Source organism: Perca flavescens, chromosome 23 (genome assembly GCF_004354835.1).
Source record: "Perca flavescens isolate YP-PL-M2 chromosome 23, PFLA_1.0, whole genome shotgun sequence".
NCBI classification, from domain to species: domain Eukaryota; kingdom Metazoa; phylum Chordata; class Actinopteri; order Perciformes; family Percidae; genus Perca; species Perca flavescens.
In genome coordinates, this window is record NC_041353.1 from 19,954,970 (window position 1) to 19,977,429 (window position 22,460).

Consider the following 22,460-nt stretch of genomic DNA (forward strand, 5'->3'; position numbering starts at 1 on the left):
CTCCTGTTTTTACAGTGGCGGAAATAAGTATTTGACCCCTTGCTGATTTTGCAGGTTTGCCCACTTACAAAGAATGCAAAAATCTACAATTGTAATCATATGTACATTCTAACAGTGAAAGACAGAATCCCAAAGAAAATTCCAGAAAATCACATCATATGAATTTATTAAAATTGATAACCATCTGTTGAGGAAAAACAAGTATTTGACCCCCTGGACAAACAGCAAGTATTCTGGCTCCTACAAGCCAGTTAGTCTTTCTTTAAAACACAGCCCCAATCCGAACCAATTATTTACATCAAATACACCTGCCTCACCTCGTTACCTGTATAAAAGACACCTGTCAACACCCAAACAACCAGCATCCAACATCACCACCATGGGCAAGACCAAAGAGCTTTCTACGGACATCAGGGACAAGATTGTTGATCTGCACAAGGCTGGGATGGGCTACAAGAGAATCGGAAAGCAACGTGGAGAGAAAAGATCAACTGTCGGTGCAGTTATCAGGAAATGGAAGAAGCACCACACCACCGCCAACCTCCCTCGGTCTGGTCCTCCACACAAGATCTTGCCTCGTGGGGTGTCCCTGATCATGCGAACGGTGAGGAATCATCCCAAAACCACAAGGGGGGAACTGATGAATCAACTGAAGGCAGCTGGGACCACAGTTACAAAAGAAACGGTTGGTAACACACTACGCCGTCATGGATTGAAATCCTGCAGTGCACGCAAGGTCCCCCTGCTCAAGAAGAAACATGTACAGGCCCGCATGAAGTTCGCCATTCACCACCTGGACGACTCAGAAGAGGCCTGGAAGAAGGTGATGTGGTCAGATGAGACCAAAATAGAACTTTTTGGCCTCAACTCAACTTGTCGTGTTTGGAGGGCAAAGAACACCGAGTACAACCCAAAGAACACCATCCCCACCGTCAAGCATGGTGGTAGCAACATCATGCTTTGGGGGTGCTTTTCAGCCAAGGGGACGGGACAACTCCATCGTATTGAGGGGAGGATGGACGGGGCCATGTATCGTGGAATTCTGGACCGACATCTCCTTCCCTCAGTGAGAGAGCTGAAGATGGGTCGAGGATGGGTGTTTCAGCACGACAACGACCCTAAGCACACCGCCAAAGCAACAAAAGAGTGGCTGAAGAAGAAGCACATCAAGGTTCTGGAGTGGCCTAGCCAGTCTCCAGACCTGAATCCGATTGAAAATCTTTGGAGGGAGCTTAAAATTCGAGTTGCCAGGCGACAACCTCGGAACCTGAATGATTTGGAGGCTGTCTGCAGGGAGGAGTGGGCCAACATCCCTGCCGAAATGTGCACAAACCTTGTCACCAACTATAAAAACCGTTTGACATCTGTGCTGGCCAATAATGGCTTTTCTACAAAATATTAACATGCTGTTTGTCCAGGGGGTCAAATACTTGTTTTTCCTCATCAGATGGTTATCAATTTTAATAAATTCATATGATGTGATTTTCTGGAATTTTCTTTGGGATTCTGTCTTTCACTGTTAGAATGTACATATGATTAAAATTGTAGATTTTTGCATTCTTTGTAAGTGGGCAAACCTGCAAAATCAGCAAGGGGTCAAATACTTATTTCCCCCACTGTATACAGTATTTATGTTTACATTATATTGTTATTTGAACAGCTGAGCATTTAATCATGAACAAGGTGAAGCAACCTGTTTATTATTTATTCATTTGATTTTGCAACTGTTCACTGAAATAGCCGGTTTCTATGAAACTACTTGTGACATGTCATATTTGGCTTTGACTTTGACTGAACAGCTCTCACAAATATCGGGATATATATCGTATATCGATATTCAGCCAAAATATATCGGGATATGACTTTTGGTCCATATCGCCCAGCCCTACTAAACTGTAACTTTTATTATAACTTTTACTTAGTACCTTTTTTAACTGCTCTTTAATGTTTTATGTAAAGCATTTTGAATTGCCTTGTTGCTGAATTGTGCTATACAAATAAAGCTGCCTTGCCTTGCATTGCCTGAACAACTGCTGCTGGTGGTTGCCGGCGTCCCGGAGCAACCAGCAACTGCCGCTAAGAATTTTATCCTTCTATAGCACTATTGACGGTTCCTGTTACAGCGCTTTACTTACTGAAAATACTTCCATACTTCCTAAAAGAAACACATCAGGTTGGTGGGAGAGGACATAAATAACTAAATAAATGAATAAATCCCTCCCCGCTTGCCCTTAAGGGCCGAGGCTACACAACATACTTTGTCCTCATGCATTACGCCCTTCCTGTCTGCATTTACCTCTACTGTTGATTGCCTACTGTTTTGTCACTCTCAATTCCCATGTACTTCTTCACAGGCAACACCCTTTTCCTGTCCATTGTATGTTTCCCCTGTTCTCAGCTGTTGCCTTAATGAGACCTGTGCAGTTGCAGTGATAGTAAACACTAATGCAGTTAATGCAGGATGGTAAAGGTCTGTGCTTCCTTAAGTTTAGGCAAACTCTCTTCTCCCATCGATGTTGTGTTCAACTCGACTGAATATAAAGATCAGACTAATATACAAGGAACAATATCAACACAAATGACAATGAAAGCACCTGTTAATAGTTGTGTCATTTTTACTTTTTTAAATAGATTATATTTTACTATATATAAGGATATTTTATGATTCCGTTGTATAGTGTTTCTTTAATTATTTCGTCTCTGTCAGGCAGAAACCTTGTATCTCCATATTTCGTCATTTATTTATTTTTTTCCATAAATCAATGCTATTGGTCACCCTTGACGTCTGTCCGTGGGTTTCACAAATATTGAAACAGTGACGAGGTGATTTCGTCTGACTTTGTCGGAGGTAAATAGCTCAATGTAGTCTCACATTGCCAGACCGAGGGTCTGGCTAGTAACCCTACACACAGCATTCCGGGATGAGAGACAAACATGCTCTGGTTTACTGGCATTTCGTTAAACCAATCACAATGGTCTTGGCCGGACGGAGCAACGAAGCTTCTGCAAAATAGCCTCGGGAAGGAACTTGTTTTAGTGGAACGTGAACATTTAAAGGTTGTTTTAGTTGTGCAAACAGAAAACTCAGATTGGACAGATAGTCTAGCTAGCTGTCTGGATTGACCCTGCAGAGATCTGAGGAGCAGTTAACCATAGTCCTCAGAAACCCACCAGAGTTTAGAACGCCAACACAAACAAAGCCAAAGGTAACGGATATCCAGCCTATGTGAGTGAAATCTGGCAGAATTTATTGTCGGCAAAAGAACACTGATTTTGGACATACAAGAGTTCCACCCGACAGCGACGTTATTTTGCAACAACAATTAAAATAAAAAAAAGTTTAAAAAAAAGGTCACCAAAATTCTAACAAACTGTTACTCCTTAACCCAAATATATATTACCACGCAGAGGAATATGCATGCAAAGCCATTTAGCTTCTGTCCAGCAACCAATATGTTTCCTGCATGTTTTACGAGCCAGGTTTTTTTCTCTTTAGAGCAGGGTGTGTGTGTGTGTGTGTGTGTGTGTGTGTGTGTGTGTGTGTGTGTGTGTTGTGTGTGGTTATAAAACAGTTCTGTTTCAATCATAAAAGTATAATAAATGCAACATGGTCTGTGTTTGACCTTAAATTACACTGCTTATTGACAGTAATGGTGTGTTCTGTACATGTGTGGACTAGCGTTTACATATGGTTTTATTTGTTTGGATGTAATATTGTTTCATTGTTTATACTGCAGTTCACAGTTTTTTGTGTGTATTCATTATGTAATTTTATTGCGAGCCAGGTCGGAAAACTTAATCTCCACAATAACAATATGAATTGAACAAAGCTGAAACACCACAATGCAAACTGCAATGCATAAGTTCCCATTTTCAACTGTCAACAGTGTCACTTTAAGATTCATATTCATTTATTTATGCAATTTAATATTCAATGGAATATAATCTCAAAATGAAATAGAACAACGGGGTGTCAACGCAAGACACAGCGCTTTCAAGCCGGAGAGCAGAGTTCACTTTGCGGCAAAAACAAAATACTTTTACCGAAGATAAGTTGTTCCTCATCCGAGTCGAAGGTCTTACCCCTAAACTCCCCCAGGTAAGTCTGCGCCGCTGGAAGCAATCGCAGCCCCAATGCTTGTGATTCCACCAGATGCGACGCAGCGCTCTCCACCGCTAATGGTGCATTCCATTTACCTCGGAACTCAGCCATTGTTAGCAATACCACTTAATAACAACAGATTACACTTTTTTTGTGTGCATACTAACAGCGTAACAACATGTCCACAGATAAAAGTTGGACAGGACTGTGTGTACGACTGATTTAGTCAGACACAAACAAGACATAAGTGCTAATGTTGGATCTTGAGCTTGCTGGTACTGCAAGGTTGTCCGAGTTTCGCGCTCGGAAATCCGAGGTCAGGGGGCACGTTTCCGACTTTGACTTTGGAAATTCCGACTTCCGAGTGCAAATGGAACGCACTATAAAAATACACACTGTTCTTCATCAATTTTTGTCGGAGACTTGTTCTGCTGTATGTCTACAACTAATGGCCATAAAAGTGTTTTTGTAAAACCATATGGGGTCACAGTGGCCTTTGACCATCAAAATCTGATCAGTGAGACCAAGTGGATGTTTGTGCCAAATTTGAAGAAATTCCCTCAAGGCGTTCCTGAGATATCGCGTTAAGAATAAGGATGGGACGAACGGTGGGACAACCCGAAAACCTAATAAAAAAACATTTACTCTAGTTAAGCCTAAATGAAACATTTACAACTTCTTTATGTATTGGATTTATCCACAATATGTCAAGCACAAATCCACAGTAGTAATATTTTTATTTGCTGCATTTTCCCAGGCTGCACTTTGTCAGTTTTGGCCCTTTTCCTACGCTCATGAGAGAAAACTAAAAGTTAATCTTGGTACAAAATCTTCCATGGCCCTTCACTTAAAAACATAAGCCCTCAAATTCAAAACATGAAGAAACAAAATCAAGGTTCTGCTTTCTGTTATCAGCCTCGACTCTGACTGTCAAACATGTGAAGCAGCCACACAGTAAAACTCACTTAACACATCTTTTCTTGCCATGACTTTGTTTCCACATATCAGATTAAAGTGTTGAGAGGAACTGAAGCCCGGTAACAGCATAAGTCCTCCAATATCAACACAGTAACTGTGTCAGCGAATGTAACACAAATAAACGTGCAGTTAATTTAGTCTTTTGACACGTGTATGAGATTCTCTGACACCAGACACAGTGCTACTGAAAGAAAATAAGCAAACATCACAGGACCAATACTTCCGACCATTGAAACCACCATCCCATCCCTCCACCCGGCATCTTACAAAATGAGGGCAGCGTCCATTGATGCTGCCGGAAGTTGCAGCGCTCCATTTGCTCTCCCAAAACAAAACATTACGTGGACTCAGGCGACCAATTAATACGATGCAGATGTGAAACGTAATGCTCTTCCCACACACTTTTCTGTTTTTGATCCTTAATATACTGTATGTTGCAAAGAAACTCCTGCACACTGTCTAACTTGCAAAGATTAATTTAATACTTGGCAACGTTTCAGGACTAGACCTTCCTCAGGCAAATGGTGTTACATACTCCGAAGCGATTTCTTTTTACTTTACCCTCTGCCCCGACGACTAGCGTTATAAGCTAATTAGCGGTTTGCGATAAAACTGGTCACGTTCGATTAGTATGAAAACAAATCCCAGAGAATGGTCGACTGTGTACACATGTGTACAACCCCGAGATTAATTTTGCGCCGGATTTGTCCTTTAAAACTAGAGGCTCACTCAGCTTCCACCAAAGCTCTATAATCGTTTCAATTGCCTTCCAAAATCCCCCTCTCCTTTCATTGAAGAGAAGCCTTCGTTAATTGGAATCAGGTGACCAATTAATACGATGCAGATGTGAAATGTAATGCTCTTCCCACACACTTTTCTGTTTTTGATCCTTAATATATGCCGCAAAGAAACTCAGTGAAAAGAATGTATAGTTTTTATGAATGCCTTTGCCTGGGTCAGATTTGTGACGGGTCACAGATTTCTTTGTAACACTGGAAAAGCCTGTCTTTGCGTATCCAGCCAGGTAAAAAGTAGCAGGACATTTCTTTATGTAGGCCTAATTGTATTCTAATTTTATTTTAGAAGTTTTCTACTGTCGTTATGGCTGATACTGGGGCAGGGCCATCACAGGAAAAAAAGGAAATTAAACAACTAAAAGCTAAAAAGGAAAGTAGAGACAACGGGCAAATCCGAGTCACACTCGGTTGGGCTTTCAACAGATGGAGAAAATTACGGGATTGGAAAGGATTCAAAACCGACCCCGAATTGGCCCTCAGGTATGTAATATGTCTATTTCATTCATAAAATAACTTTACAATGTGCAATGTGGTTGTACATCAGTAGCCTACGTTAAATTACGTCCCCCTTCCAGACGTTTTATTTCTTTTAGTCCTGTGTAAAGCGTCCTTGGGTTTCATGAAATGTTATTATTACGTTAATTGCTACAACAAACTCTTAATGCTTTGGCTCATGACACAGTGACAGTGATACCCGGTTTAGCTCACGAGACATTCAGGCTAAGTTACCACATGCAACACTTGAAATGCAACGATGCATCTGTAACTTATTATCTTATTGTAAATGAATGATTTGTTGTCTGAGCAAAAGTTATATACAGTGGGCAATATCTTCCATATTTTAAAGCATCAATCTGATGCATTTTGAGATGCATTTTTTGCCAACCAACAGTGTAATATTTCAATATCCACTCATTAAAGTTAATTTGACTGGCAAAACAGTTAAAGTCCTTCTGACATTACACAATAATAAAAGTCATAATGTTTAAAAACTAAAAAGTTTTGGATCAATTTTTACTTCTTCCAACCATATGTTTAAATTAAGAGTCAATGTGGATTTACATTGCAATAATATCATAATCCTACAATGAATCATTGTGAAAACTAAACTTGACTACTTTGGCCAGGTCATCATCAAAAAAGCGAATTAGTACATTCATGAATTTGTCCATTGGTATTAGCTGCTTTATTTACATTTATTAAAAACGTCACATTGTTTATCTTTTCACATAGCTAGACGTCTAAACTCTGGGACAAGGCCGTTATGTTTAAATACCTGCCATGCTAATTCCAAACAGACAGCTTTATCAAGGCAGTTTGGGCTTCAGATAGCTTTTACAAATCATGTTCCGCTACGAACGTGCACACACGTATTGTTTGTATCACGGTCGGTCAGTAAAGGCGCAGTCGCTGTCTTAACGGTAGCGGTTGTTGTCGGTAACGTACTCGTATGACAGAGTGCACGGCCCAAAGCTTTGTGACTAGCTAGCATCTAATGACTAGCAAGCCCTTTCTTACCACTGCCGACGTCCAGTGTCCTTCTTGAACATGCGCTCCAGAAGCACCCGGCTCCCTCAATTTGAGGCACCAAGTGCTAAACGGCTTCCCGTCTCCACCCTTTTCCTCTTGTCCTCTATTCATGCCCAGCGCCATTTATTTTAACTCCTTTCTCAACTAAAGCTGCCTGTATCTACACGCTCCAAGTTTGATAAACTTTGCCTCCATTTTTTTTTTAGCCGCGTTCCCACGGAGACCACATCGGTACCGCACTCTGACATTTCGGCAAAGACCCGCCCTACTTTGCATCTGATTGGCTAGAACTCGTTTCATTGATTGGTGGAAGTTCGATCGAGCGCATTAAAACAAATCCCATGTGGACTTTTTAATTTATTTACCAAGGAAATCTTTTTTTTTTCCTAATCATATTTTTTGTGATTCCATACCTGTTTAAGCTTCAAAAAAAGATCCTACAATTTAAATTTTTTTATTTTTATTTATTTAAAGAATGTCCACTGTAGTGGACAACAGGACCATTTGAGTACGAAAACAGACACATTTGGTAGATGTGGAGTCATTATTTACATGAAGATAGTCCTGATGTCCACTATAATTGACATTTATAAAATGGCAAATTTTTCAAAAGATACATGATGTAGTTTCTATCAGAACTCAATATATGATTCCTAACACCTTAATGAACACTAAAATATATGATTATCATAGTAACAAAACGATAGACAAACAATATTTGACTCATCTCTTATCTTTCCATAAAATGTGCTTGTTCCTATGCTGTCCATTTTGGATTGAAAGATAGAGGCGGTTCCCGGCCTCCCAGCCAATCAAATAACACATCACTGAAAAGCCCAGGATGTCCTCTCTACAATACAGCAGGAATTAAGAGACTTGCACAAAAGATTCCAAGGAGAGGAATGAAACTCAAACGTCCACTACGGTGGACATAAGTCAATGGGCTGGGTCTCAGGAGGATATGCCAGAAATCGGGCACCAGTCCCGAGTACTTAACCCCCCCCTTCCTCCCTCCCTTAAACATATTCTCATCGAATCTACACGATTCATGTAGGTCACCTATTTTGGTTCAAGACGGCAAATTTCGCCGAAAGGTGAGTGATTTTCATGTCTGAGCAGCTGTGGTGAAAACACTACGACTTTTGTGCAAAGCGGCCGCTAGAATCAACACAAACTGAAAGTTACATAAAGCCACTTTAAATACCACACTCCATATAGTAACAATAAGATATATTCCCAAAGAAATCTATAACAGAGGGATGAAGATTTCTGTGTAATAAATGCAAATAAAAAATATGAAAAGTATTTCTAAATAACCATGTTCCAAGACTTGAAGGTACCTTACATCAATAGATATATAGAATACAAATCATAACAATCAAAATGTAAAGGGTAATTACTTCATACTTTATTACATTGTGATCAATAACAAAATGTGTGAAATTTGTTTTTTTCAATTATTTTGCCTGTGGAGGGTCTAGCACCTATACATTTACCTATTACGATGCAAGACTTCGGCTTCCATATGGATTAAAGCGTGTGTGTTTATGATAGCAGGATGTTGGGTGGGACAGCTCCAGGAGGGACATCATTTTGTAAGAAAAAAAATTTGGAGATGATGGGTGGAGGGATGGGATGGTGGTTTCATTGCTTGTAAATGTTTACCACCAGTATTGGTCCTGTGATGTTTGCTTATTTTCTTTCAGTAGCACTGTGTCTGGTGTCAGAGAAGTGCACACACATGTCAAAAGACTAAATTAACTGCATGTTAAGACCCCAGAACATTACATTCGCTGAAACATTTACTGTGTGGATATTGGAGGACTTATGCTGTTAACGGGCTTCAGTTCCTCTCAACACTTTAACCTGATATGTGGAAACAAAGTCATGGCCGAACAATAACAGTTTTGTCAAGGTGAGTTTCACTTCTTGGCTTTTTTCAAATGTTTGACAGTCAGAGGAAGCAGAATGCTGATTTGTTTCTTCATGTTTAGAAGTTCTCATAGTGGAGCAGATAAGTGCCATTTTTTAGGGAAATCGTTCACTTGTGGATACAAGCACCAAAATTGGCACAATTATTCAGTGGATAGTGCTCTTTCAAAAAAGTACGTTAGCTATCGCAAAAAAACATTATGTCAGCCGCGGCGGCCATTTTACTTTCCGCCATAGCCAAATTATGTATTTTGCGTGATATCTTGTGAACAAAACATTCAACTGCGTAAAGGATGATGTCTAGCCCTATGTTTTGATGGTCAACGATTACAATGATACCAACACAACATAAATGAAGGCTTCTAGACAGCTGTGGCGACCATTTTGGATTCCGCCATAACCAAATTATGTATTTTCCATCATATCTCTTGAACCAAACATGATAAATCACGAGAGGTGATATTTACCCTTATATTTTGATGGTCAAGAATTACAATGAGCCCATATTCAACATCATAAACTGTTTATATCATTAGTTAACTCCAATGGTGAGATCTAATGATGTGGATGTAAATCATAAAATTATGAAATTATAAGGAATTTCAGGTGACTTTGTGGGATATTTGAAAAAAGTAATGTTTTCCAAGTTAAAGTGTTTTAAAGCATGTAGTCTACCTTCTAAATGTAAAATAATGTAATTCTATTCACAAGGGTGCAGAGTGTGACCTGCTAGCTGCATGCTATCCACAACAATCCACGGTTTTGTACTTCTTTCTTGCTGACCAGCACCAGATATCTATTTTCGAGTGTCTTTCATTATATGCACAACATCCCAGACGACATAGCGAGACCGCTGGTTATGCTAAGGCTAAGAAAACAACCACACAAGCCACCTCTACTGAGCCTGTATCTCTCCAATGCCAGATCCCTGGTACATAAAATGGACGACTTGCAATTACAACTCGCTGGAAATCACAATGTTCGTGACTGTTGTGTTTTGATTATCACTGAAACCTGGCTTCACCTGGGGATACCCGATGCTAGCATGCAGCTAGCAGGCCGCACTCTGCTTCGCTGGGACAGGACTGAGCACACGTTGTTCTGGCGTATCTCCGGTCTTTCTTCATCCTCTAACTTTCTTCTCGGTTCTTGAATGTGTAGTAGCAACCAGAGCCTCTCCCAGCTTTACTACCTAGCTAGCTAGCAGCTATAATGTTACCCAGCATGCTGTTCGGCGGTGTACATTTGTAAATGTAAAATTATTAGTGTTAGAAATAGATTAAGTCACAAATAGTTGTGCGTTATGGTGTTTTATCCTGTTAGGGCCAAGACACATCAGGCCGATTATCGGCCGTGGGACAGTCTGGCGAGGTCTCATCTTGTCTCGTCTTTTTGGTGTGTTGTTGGCACTTTTTGGACCAACACGGGGAGACTGATCATTTCGACTGGCTTTTCTGTCAACGGTCGGCCGTCGGCTATATGTGTAAGCAGCTTTACCTGCACAGCACTGTGCAGCTGTAAGTGCCAGGACTAGCAATGTTGGCTTTAATGAACATGAATATAATCACCCACATAAATACAATGAACATAAAAAAGGAAATTACATAAAACCTCCTGTTACTTTGGCATACTTCATAATAATTTCTTGGAATTGTGTTATGTTTCATGCATGTTTTACTATAAATACCACAAAAAGACTCTAAACACAAAATAGATATGTATGTGACATCTCTATAGTCAAGAACATAGAATTCAAAGGTAAAAACCTTGAAATATGTCCCATGGGTAAAATTATGTGGCAAGATACGTGTTTTCCAATGCTGGAAATGGCGGCCATCTTGGAAAATGGCGTCCATTTTGAAAAATCAAGTGGCTAACGTTATTTTTCTAATTATTGGCCCCAGAGGGATAACCACACAATTTGGTGCTTGTATCCACTTGTGAACGATTTCCCCCCTTATCTGCCCCACTATCAAGAGAAGAGCCATGGAAGATTAGATGACAAAATGTTTTAGAAGAAAAGAATTGGAAAGGAAGCGGCTGTAAAACGGTAAATACATTTCCCTGAGCGTCACAACACCCAGTAATGCCTCTTTGTATTGATCCAATCAGTCCAATAAAATATGGAAAGTCTAGCAGAGCCGTATCATTATTTTATCGTAACATCATTCATTCTTCGCTGCAGATATCGTCCTTGTTGTCTGTATGCAAATAACCTTCTTCTGTAACGGCATTCATCTTTTCATCAAGGTGACTTGATTTTGTTTCAATATTTCAATGTTCTGTTAATCCAAACCCTTAAAAGGACAAATCCGGCGCAAAATGAACCTAGGGGTTAATAAAGCATGGGTACTGATTTTGACCGTTCTCTGGGATTTGTTTTCATGCTAATCGAATGTGACCAGTGTTAGCCCAAACCGCTAATTAGCTTATAACGCTAGCCGTCAGAGCACTCGTAAAGTAAAAAGAATTCTCTATTTCTACACCACTATCAAGGCTCAAAATAGCACCACACTTCCAGGGTAGCATAATGAGGGTCCCTACATGGAAACTGAAGCATTGAGAACTTTGTAAGTGTACAGACAGTTTATTAAAAAGATAGTTTATACAGACAGTACCGTACGTGTATACAGACGGGCACCATCTTGGGAAAACAGTCACGACCAGACGAACGCCGTGCAACGTGAGCTGAACTGTCCCTTGAAATCTCCCATGGTCCGTGGTTTCACAATGGGTCGACAGGAATTACTTTTGTGAAATGTAATTACATGGAAATGCATGAATTATATCCGTTTATTAAAATATATGGGTGTCGTTCGTCGTTCGACTGGTCGGACATAGAAATAGCGATTTGTTTTTACTTTACCCTCTGTCCCCCGACGACTAGCGCTGTAAGCTAAAACTGGTCACGTTCGATTAGCGGATAACAGTCAAAGTCGGTACACATGTTGCTAGATTAATTTGTGCCGGATTTGTCCTTTAAAACTAGAGGCTCACTCAGCTTCCACCAAAGCTCTATAAACGTTTCAATTGCCTTCCAAATTCCCCTTCCCCTTTCATTGAAGAGAAGCCTTTATTTATTCCAGGAGGACCACTTATTCTAGTGTTACCTGTTACCTTCCTACTCCCATATGGGAACTGCTGACTTATCGGACTGGGCAATCTAACCCGACAACTCTCTGGTGCTCTTGTACACTCTCACACGCGCACGCACACACACACGCACACACACACACACGCACACACACTCTTTTTTCATTCCCCTCTCTCCTATCTGGCAGAGTGATCTAATGCAGCAGCTCTCCTGCCGTCTGGCTGCCAGGGCAGGTAAACTAAACCTGCGGCCTTGAATTACCCCCCCTCTTTCCTTCCTCCTCTTCCTCCACCTGCCTTCTCCTCCCTTTCCCCTCCCTTCTCTCCCGTCCTCTCCTCCTCGCCTCCCCTCTTGCCACCTCGCCCCTCTCTCTGTCCTCTCCCGTTTCCATGTCCTGCTACATGGTCCCACGCTTTAGGTTAGCGATGCGTGGTATTGGACTTGCCCTGACAACAGATGGTCTGTGTGTATGTCTGTATGTAAATGAGAGAAAGAAAGAGGGAGGGATGATGGTAATTGAGACAAAGCAAATCCTCACTTCTCTTGAGCTGCGATACTCAACTTGACTCAACTGGCCAAGTTTGGGCCTCCAGCAGCAGCTGTTACTCATCTAGATGAGCAGTCATTTGAACTGAGTGTTAGTAAAAACGTCTGTAAAGTCTCCAAATCAATCTTTTAAATCTTTTCAACATTTCCTCTGAACTTATGCATTACTGGATAGGAGAAAAAAACGCTCTGGGGTTGTTGGCATTTCTTTGAACCAATCACAATCGTCTTGGGTGGAGCTAAGCTCTGGACGCAGCGACGGTGGCTCTGCAAAATAGTCTCGGGAAGGAACTTGTTTTGGTGGAACATTTGCATGTCACATACAACGTTAAATGAAGTTACCTGTTCACACAATACAGTAATGTGAGCTATTTAAATTAGCTGGATATATGGTTGTAAAGTTGTTCGGTCTGATACCGTAACTACTGAGGTGATTTTAACCCAGAGCGACCTGGCTGACGCGCTGATGTTAACATGCTGTGTAGCGTTCAAGAATCGTCTGACAATGTTGCATTTCAGAATAACAAAATGTTTATTTGGTTGATCGTGCAGCATGAAATGTCCATTATTTCATGTTTTCAGCGATAAACCCATAAACAATTAGACAACTTTAGAACAAAGGCTTTGGCGCCAATGCACTCCAGCATCACAGCATTCGGTGTCACAGCGTTAGCGGTCAAAAACCATTTGGCCTTTCCGGGCCAAACACCTGCCGGCAACAATTTGGAGTTCACCTTTATAACCTTGCCCCAGGTAATACCACAGCGCCACCCAATGTACATACAAAAAACAACACCCAAAATCTAAACACTTGAAACAACATATTTGGCTCCTACAATGGTAAAACAATTTGCTCTTACCAGTGTATGGCTGTGTGTACTTCGTCCACAATAATCCTTTCAATCGGTCCCAAACCATGCCTGTCAGTAAATGCTGTAAAATCTCGCCCTTTTTAGCATGTGGCTTGCTAGCTCGAAGGTTGTTGTTTCCCGAAGCGTACGGAGTTGGCAACACACAAAAACAGCGCACACGTCAGGCTTTATCCTGGAAATGTACTTCCGTTGATCCAGACTATGCCTCACTTAATGCTATAGTCACTTGTTGTTAACAACCTTCAGTGGCTACTCTGAATAAACTTTATTCCTACACATTTAGTTACACATGGCAGTGAAATAAGTATAGAACAGCCTGATGTTGCATTCAACGGTCATTGTAAAGGAGGATATTTTTTCTAGAGAAATTATAGACGAGGAGCTCCTGGTGATATTCTTAATCTCATACTGTACTGACAAAATCACTCAATAAGCTGACAAACATCTGCAGCAGACACAGAGTGAAATACTGTATGTTGCAAGAGTAGTTCCGTCTTTTGTTTGTTCTGTGTTGAAAGCATTTTATACACAATTATTAAAACCATCTGACCCTGTGTTCGGTAGCCGTTAATTGTTGCTTTGTTTTCACTCAGAAATGTGCCTCGCTGCGCTTTACCACCCTGTCGGTCGGGGGTCTGAGGACGAGGAATTTGATAAATAAGGCGCTTTCAGAAATTAAATCTGGTAGAAGGGAACGTTTTATAATGAAGGCTGGGGTCTCAATAACAGACTGAAATGATGTTATCTTTAGTTGTGTGCTAAAAATATTTGCCCGGAACAGACTGAATGCAAACCCACTGTGAGTGTGTTTCAGAAAGAGAGAGCAGAGACACTGTGTACAAACATGCAGACATGGAATACAGACAAGCCCTACAGTGGTGGAAGATCCCTCTGAGACAATCATATGAGCGGGTGCCCATGGATGTATTTGGATATATTCATGTGTGAGTGTCACTGTGTGCTAAAAGCTTTGTTTTTGATTACTTGCGTGCGTGTGTGTGTGTGTGTGTGTGTGTGTGTGTGTGTGTGTGTATGTGTTTCTATTTGTGGTCACTATATGGTGAACAACAGCAGATTCTCAGCCTTTGATGAGATGCTGTGTGTAAACAAGAGTGCGTTTTTTTTGCTCACAGATTAAATGTTGCCCGTGTAAGCGAGAGCATGTGTGTGTAAGCAAAGGACAGAGAAAGATAGGCACATAAAGGTGTTGTTTGAGTGAAAGCGTGCGTGTTGGAAGAGTGTAAATATGAGACTGAGCCAACAACTGAGCCAAGGAATCGAGAGACCCCGAGGGAAAAGTCACAAACGTTACGCTGGGAAAACTTCTACTGAGCAGCCCTTTAATATTGTATATGTGTGTATGTGTGTGTGTGTGTGTGTGTGTAAGTGGGGCTAAAAAGGTGAGCGATGACCCATCAAACTGGGTAGAAATTTGATCCAGACAGGAGTAAAAGCTATTCTCCTCCTTACTTTCTCTCTCTCTCTCTCTCTCTCTCTCTCTCTCTCTCTCTCTCTCATGTTTTTCTTAATGTTAATCTTTTCCCTTTTTCTTTTTTTCTTTTCCTACCTCTCTTTTTCTCTTCTCATCACTTTCCTTGTGCCACATCTCCCTTCTTTCCCTTTTCCACCTCTATCCTGATGCTTCTTCCTCCCTTCCTTCGTTTCTCCTTTGCACATCTCCCCCTCCTGTCCTTTTCAGCTCCAGGCCACGGATCACTGTCACACACACAAGAATGCAGTAAGGGGAGAAGAGGGCGGGGGTTAAGTTAAAAAAAAAAAAAAAAGTAGAGATGTGTAACTTAAGGTAAACTTTGTCTTGGCCATGTTGTGTCACGCTGTGTGATGAAATGACGGCTGCATGGCTTGCTTCTATATCTGTTTTGCCGTTTATGGTTTGGATAGACACATAATACAGTATATGCACTGGTCAGTCATTGAATTGGCTGTCCTCTCAGACCCAGCTAAATCAACACGTACCGTTAGCACAGTGGATAGCTAGCGAGCTAACATACTACAGACTACATTTGTGCAGAACTGGCAAACTGTTTCCTCCTGAAAGATGGTCCGTGTGAGCCAATATGATTACAATGAAATATAGCAAATGGAATAATTACATCCTGTGGCAACTCTTTTATGGATCTATTTATGAATCTATTTATGAATCTTCTTTTATATCATCATTTTATATCATCTGTGTTTGCCTAGGGGCTAAGACCAAGTAAGTCACAACTTTCCCACTTCAGTTCCAGTTAGTGACCTTTGTTGCCTCTCTCTCTCTCTCTCTCTCTCTCTCTCTCCTTTTTGGTCTGCCTAATGGAATGAACACCAGCAATTAAAAGCAAAACAGCCCAAAAAACGTAAAAAGAATTTCTGCTTTCGTTCAGCAGTAATTGACAAATTCAGTGGTGGGTATGATGCTTCATCATTGTTTTCAAATGGAAAAAGATGCATATGTACAGCAGGACCTAAAACTTACATTTCCAAACTCTGGCACTAAAACACTGGGGGAAAAAACTCTACCGTTCAAGTGCTATTCCACAATTCAACTCCAATATTTCCCTCAGCACGTTAGTGTAAGCCAGTGAAAGGTCTTGCGAGTCACAAAGCTTAGCCATGGCGCCCTTCTGATAGCAATACCAGATGCAAAAATGCTGTCATGGATCATTAAAGGAGAATAATAAACTGCATATGTTGTTGTTTAGTGTGGAGGACTCGTTGGTTTGTAATCACAATACTTTAAACTGCTACTTTCTTCTGTGCAGCAAGCTTCGCTTCTACTTCAAGCAAAAACACCTTCCATGTCTTCTTCTTCCTATAGTTCCAGTTTGGGCCACCCGCCACGTATAAAATTCCACAACACCCCAACGGACGGATATCTATCCAATAGAAATGGACTGTTTTACGTGCTTTAATTGGCTGCAGATGCTGACTGAAAAGGAACATCGACCATATCTCCAAAGCACAATAAGGAAAACACCTACACAAATACTCAAAGCAGGTTGGGCAGAGCACAAAGACTGTCCTCTTGGCTGTTCATAACACAATATGTTAAGCACACACTGTAAAACCCAGCTGGGTACATCTAACCCAAACATCCAAGCCATTAATAAAATCTGAAGAGGTTCCTTTAATAAGAGTCGGATGAATGTTCCACCCACTTGATAATTCCATTACGAGACTGTCTGAGTTTATTATCTTGCCATTGACTCCCAAAGCATCCTTGTGATTTCAGAGCTCACTGAATATTTATTGAAAAAATAAAGCTTCTTGGACACTCTGTTTCTCCTTTTTTACGTTCACACAAACATTTTAAGACCTCAAAAGACATTGTGCGCCTCAGGGTCTGTGAGAAGGCCATGATATCCACTGGTGGAGTTTACTGAAAAGCTTGGGGAGAGTTGGTGAATTGCTGTACAGTAGTTAGCCAGCTACTGTAACTGCCAACTATTTAGCCAGCCAGGAATACACTAGCACATGGGTCAGCAACCTTTACTACCAAAAGAGCCATTTTTGGCCCAATTTTTGAAAAATAAATCTGTCTGTATTCACAAAACATATTTGAGCCTTTTAATGAAGGCAACACAGTCTAAGTTTTAATTAGCCTATCAACATTACCTGTAGGTCTAAATGAGCATGCATTAATATAATGATGTTTGCTGCCATTTTTATGGCCCTGTCTTTACTTTTGTTCAAGCATAGCGGTAAGCCAGCAGCATGGCGGTAAAAGCAACTCAACCCGTCTATGTTATGTGTCTATCTCGAGTTGAAAAAACTTTCACAATGTCCTTTAACTTCACAGAAAAACAACAGTTGGCTGACAACAGGTGATTCAGTGGTTTCCTAACAAGAATTCCAGAGAGAAGCGACTGGCATCGCTCTGTCCGATCGCGGCGTCATTCAACAAAAAAAGCAGTGCGGTGCGCCTCGCGTTTTGTAACCTGCGAACGTGCTCTATCTGATCGGCTTGGTTTACATGCTGCCATAACTGAAAAATACAACAAAAGGACGACAAAGCTGTTTTGGTCAGTATTGAATTACACCAAGAATTGTAGCTTGAGTAGGAACAGATCAGTTACATATAGATTTAAATCCTCTCCGACCCCACTAGCTTATCATAGCAGAGACCTGGGTCAAATCCCTGTGGCTCAGTTTGAATTAACTGTATGTAACCAGGTTATTGTCGGATTATAGCGGTAACTTGATTTCTCGAAGGTTGCCTAAATAAGAAACCTGGTTTCTGTAAGTGGGGTGAGGGGTTTTGAAAAACCTGGTTAACACAGCTAGGTCTCTGCTGGGGAAACCTACATTATTTGCAATGTGTACACCTAACTGGGTTTCTATTTTTTTGGTTTTTAACAAGAACATGTGTATGAACCAGACTACAGATAAAAAAGTATCACCGTGACAGTAGTCTATATACATGATGTTCCACTTCCGGGATTGCTCCGGTGCTGCCGAAAATTCTGCCTGATTTCCCTCATTTAGGCTGGATGTCCGTTGCCTTGGGCTTCCTTTGTGTTGGTACCTGAGTTGCAACAGAAAAAGAGTTAAAGTATAAGTCCTCTGGGAGGCCCGAGTTGGATTCGGTTAACTTGTTAAGTCCTTTGTAAGACCCAGTTTGGAACGGGTTAAGTCCTCTGGGAGGCCAGGTTTGGAACCTGAGTTGCAACAGAAAACACAAGTCCCCTGGAACGCCCAGGTTGGACTCGGTTAACTTCTTCTTATACTGCACTGTAAATTTTATTCTTGTCTTTGATCTCTTTTTAATTTTTTGTATTGTTTTTAACTGCTCTTTAATGTTTTATGTAAAGCACTTTGAATTGCCCTGTTGCTGAAATGTGCTATACAAATAAAGCTGCCTGCCTGCCTTGTGTTGGAATTCTAAACTCCGGTGGATTTATGAGGAAAAACACAATATTCCGACTAAGCTGTTTACATGGCTGATGAAGGTGAATATTCCACAAATATTCCTGTTTACATGTAGACGTGCAAAATAGGATTTTTTAAGTTTTTTCATGTTCACCACCGGTTTCCACCGGTGGTGAACATGTTGGACCATGCGAACACAGCCTCTCTCTTTCATTCCTTCACCACCGTCTTGAAATGGTCGACGTTATAATATTGGAATATTGGTGTGCATGTAAAGGTACTCAAGCTACATTTAAAGTACAATGCTACGTTTTGGTTAAAAAAACTACTATCTTTTGCTACGTTTACACCTTGCATTCACACTGCTCTGACGTTAAATTTAAAAACGCTTCTGACCCCGTTTTGGTTTGGAATCTGCAGGGTTGTGTTGCAGTCTCAACGGCCACAAACGGAGACCTTTGGCAACACCGAAACTGACGGCAATGTTTCGCCAACTGATTGGGTTATGACGTCTCGTTTTCTGAGACTGAAACTGAAACTACCAGTATACCCATTATACGAGAATCTTCATGAGATATGCGGTTTGGGCGTGTTAGTTTAAACTCAGATTAGTTTTTCAACTGGAGCGAAAAACACTTTTGTGCACCGAGATCGCGTTTGGCTCAAAACGTAGCAGTGTAAATGTAGCCTTAGTGTCTGAGAGACAGAATCCAGGCCAGCTTTTGCCAAACAACATTATCCCACTCTGCCATTTAGCAAAAAAAAAACACATAATATGTGAATGTGAACATGCTGGAAACACACACACAAACATACACACCTTTAGCTCTCACACATCCATTTGTAAAGCAAGTAAACAATATTGCCACACCACAAAGCCGTGTAATCTCTTCCTCAAGCAGCTGCTTGTTGCATTAAACCAACTTGTCTGGCTGAGAGGTGGAGCAGGAGGAAAGCCCTTTTCACTTTCTGCTCATCTTTTGTTTCCTCTGACATACTGATCTACAGATGTTTGTCGTGTCCCACTGGAGTGAATGAAAGCCTTGACTGATGGTCTTGAGGTCGTTTCTGTTTTCAGTGCACCTCATTACAACCACGATCAACAAAACCAACAGTAGAGCTGAACAAAGTCAGCAGAAGGCAAGACAATAAATTACAACTCCGTTGGACTGTAACTACATAACATGAATTGGCTAAAAGAAAAACGAAAGTTAGCTACCCTAATACATAAAAGTAAAGCCCAAATTGCTCATCCAGTAACTATTTCTCTGTGTCACCCTTTTATCGCCAAGTTCCGTTTCCTTTGTAAATGCTAAGCTCCTTTTGAAAATAAAGCACACTTTAATCACACTTATTTCAAACATCACATCCAACAACTTTTTGAATACTTTCAAGGTTTTGGTTGGTGGAATTCAAGGACTTGAACTGGGAGGTTTCTTAGAGATGATATATTTAAGTGTTAACGCTTTCAGTAAAACATACACTATGGATGAGTATATATTTGAATTAAAAAAAAATGTTTAAGGATGTTCCTTTAGTTCAAAACATTAAAGCTGCGGGAGGTAAAATGCAAAAAATACACCAGAACTTGAAGTAGTGGATGTCCACTACGTCCACTCCTTGGACAATAAACTGTATGCAGTGTATGTAGACATGCACATTTGTATTTGTAGAACAGCAAATAGAAATGCTATCTCTTTGAAATGACCTGTGATTGGCCAAAGTCTCCCGTCACAGGCTAGATTTTCTAAATCCTGAAAACAGAACCAATGAGGAGATGCCGAAGTCTAATTTTCTCTCAGACCACCTGAATTACAATATGCTGAAAGATGATTATGGAATCTTTGCCCAACAACGCCAAAAATAAACTGCCAAGCCCAGCTTTAAAGCCTTATTTTATTTTTCCAAAATCAAACAAAAGACATTTATGAAGTCCTAAAAGGCAGGTGGGGAAAAACATTTTCTAAATAGTTTTCTCTCCTGTGTTTATGACTTTAAAAACAAAAAACAAAACAAGTGAAAAAAGGCACCATTATTACATATTCTAAATAGGACTGAAAGTAAGTTAGAGACATTTTTTTTCTTCCTTGTTCTCAGTCATGAACACAGAAGAGAAAACTATTTAGATCAGACTTAGAAAATGGATCACAAGCATTCTTTTTTTCTCTCACCTTCCTCTCAGGGCTTCCGTAGACATAGCAGTTTTCTTTTGTTAAGAAACAAGTATTTTGGAATCGGCTTTTAAAAGAACAGCTGTGGTTTCTTAGTAGCAAAAAAACATGAAATTATGACATTTGCTTGTGTTGTTTCTAATGATATATGTGTTGTGATTTGTTGTACGTCACATTTTTGGACATTGGAAGAATGAATGTCTTTAAACATCAACTCAATTAATGATTACTGGTTTCTCATTCATTCAATTCCTGCATCTTCCTGCTAGAGCCTCTCCCAGTATGAACTGGGTGAAAGGCAGGGAAACACCTTTGGCAGGACACCAGTGTATAGTACAGAGTACACTATATGTGCAATATATATTTTAATATCAAATGCATGTTTAATTTGACCAAATGTTAAATGACACACAAAATGCACACAATATAGGACACATGTATAATTGGCCTACATAGTGGTTTTATGGTAGTGTCATGTTTTTACAGGCAACATCTGTCTTTTGATATCTGGTTCACCCTTTGTTTGCAGCTTGTGTGTGTTTGCATGTCTAATCAAATTAAGCTTTATTTGGTTTGCTTGGCACCAATGCTCCTTTAGCAACGCCCTACTTCACATGCACACATACAGGCTGCAGCCCAGTACACCCACACTCCGACGCAACTGGAGCTGCTTCCTAGAAGCAGTTAGAGGTTTAGAGCCTTGCTCAAGGGAAACCCCAACCCTGGGCACTGAGTCACCGGCAATTACGAGTCACTCACACTCATGGTACTGGTCCACTGGCAAGTGTTATTTCCACGCTTTCCATTCACTGTCTATGTAAGCAGCCGAGTCACGCATTAGCTAAATTGAACCCTTATTATTTGACATTACCACATTTGACTGCACATAAAAAAATCTGCTCGGAAATTAGTCTATATTCATGACGTTTCACTTCCGGGACTGTGCAGGTTTCCTGCCAGAAATACCGCCGGATGTCCCTAATTTCGGACGGATGTCCGTCACCTTTCGCTTTCTTTGTGTTGGCGTTCTAAACTCCGGTGGATTCATGAGGACTACGGTTAACTGCTCCTCAGATCTCTGCAGGGTAAATCCAGACAGCTAGCTAGACTATCTGTCCAATCTGAGTTTTCTGTTGCACGACTAAAACTACTTTTGAACGTACACATGTTCCACCAAAACAAGTTCCTTCCCGAGGCTATTTTGCAGTGGCAGCGTTGCTGCGACACACGCCTAGCAAGACGATTGTGATTGGTTTAAAGAAATGTCAATAAACCAGAGCACGTTTTTCTCCCATCCTGGAATGCTGTGTGGACTAGCAAAACCCTCCTCCGCAGTGTTGTGAAAAGACGACTTGGAACGAATACGTAAAGGAGGAGTTCAGCAGGCATGCAATGAAAATTGAGATGTTATGTCTCCGTCTGTATGTTCTCAGTGATCTGAGTGCACAACATATACTGTTACATTAAGCATTCATTCATCCCCAACAGTTAAAGTGGGTGGTTTTCAAAGGATTGAAAGCTCTTGAAAATTCAAGACTTTATAAACTTTGGCTGATTCATAACGCACTG

General features: G+C 40.7%; 1 long non-coding RNA gene across 1 annotated transcript in view; it reads right to left on the reverse strand.

Moving 5' to 3' along the window:
• LOC114550459 (uncharacterized) overlaps positions 1 to 22,460 on the reverse strand; it is a 231,258-nt gene that overhangs the window by 99,816 nt on the left and 108,982 nt on the right. The window contains exon 4 of the long non-coding RNA XR_003691704.1: positions 15,419 to 15,567. This is a non-coding gene — a long non-coding RNA (uncharacterized LOC114550459). The remainder of the gene's footprint in view (positions 1 to 15,418; positions 15,568 to 22,460) is intronic.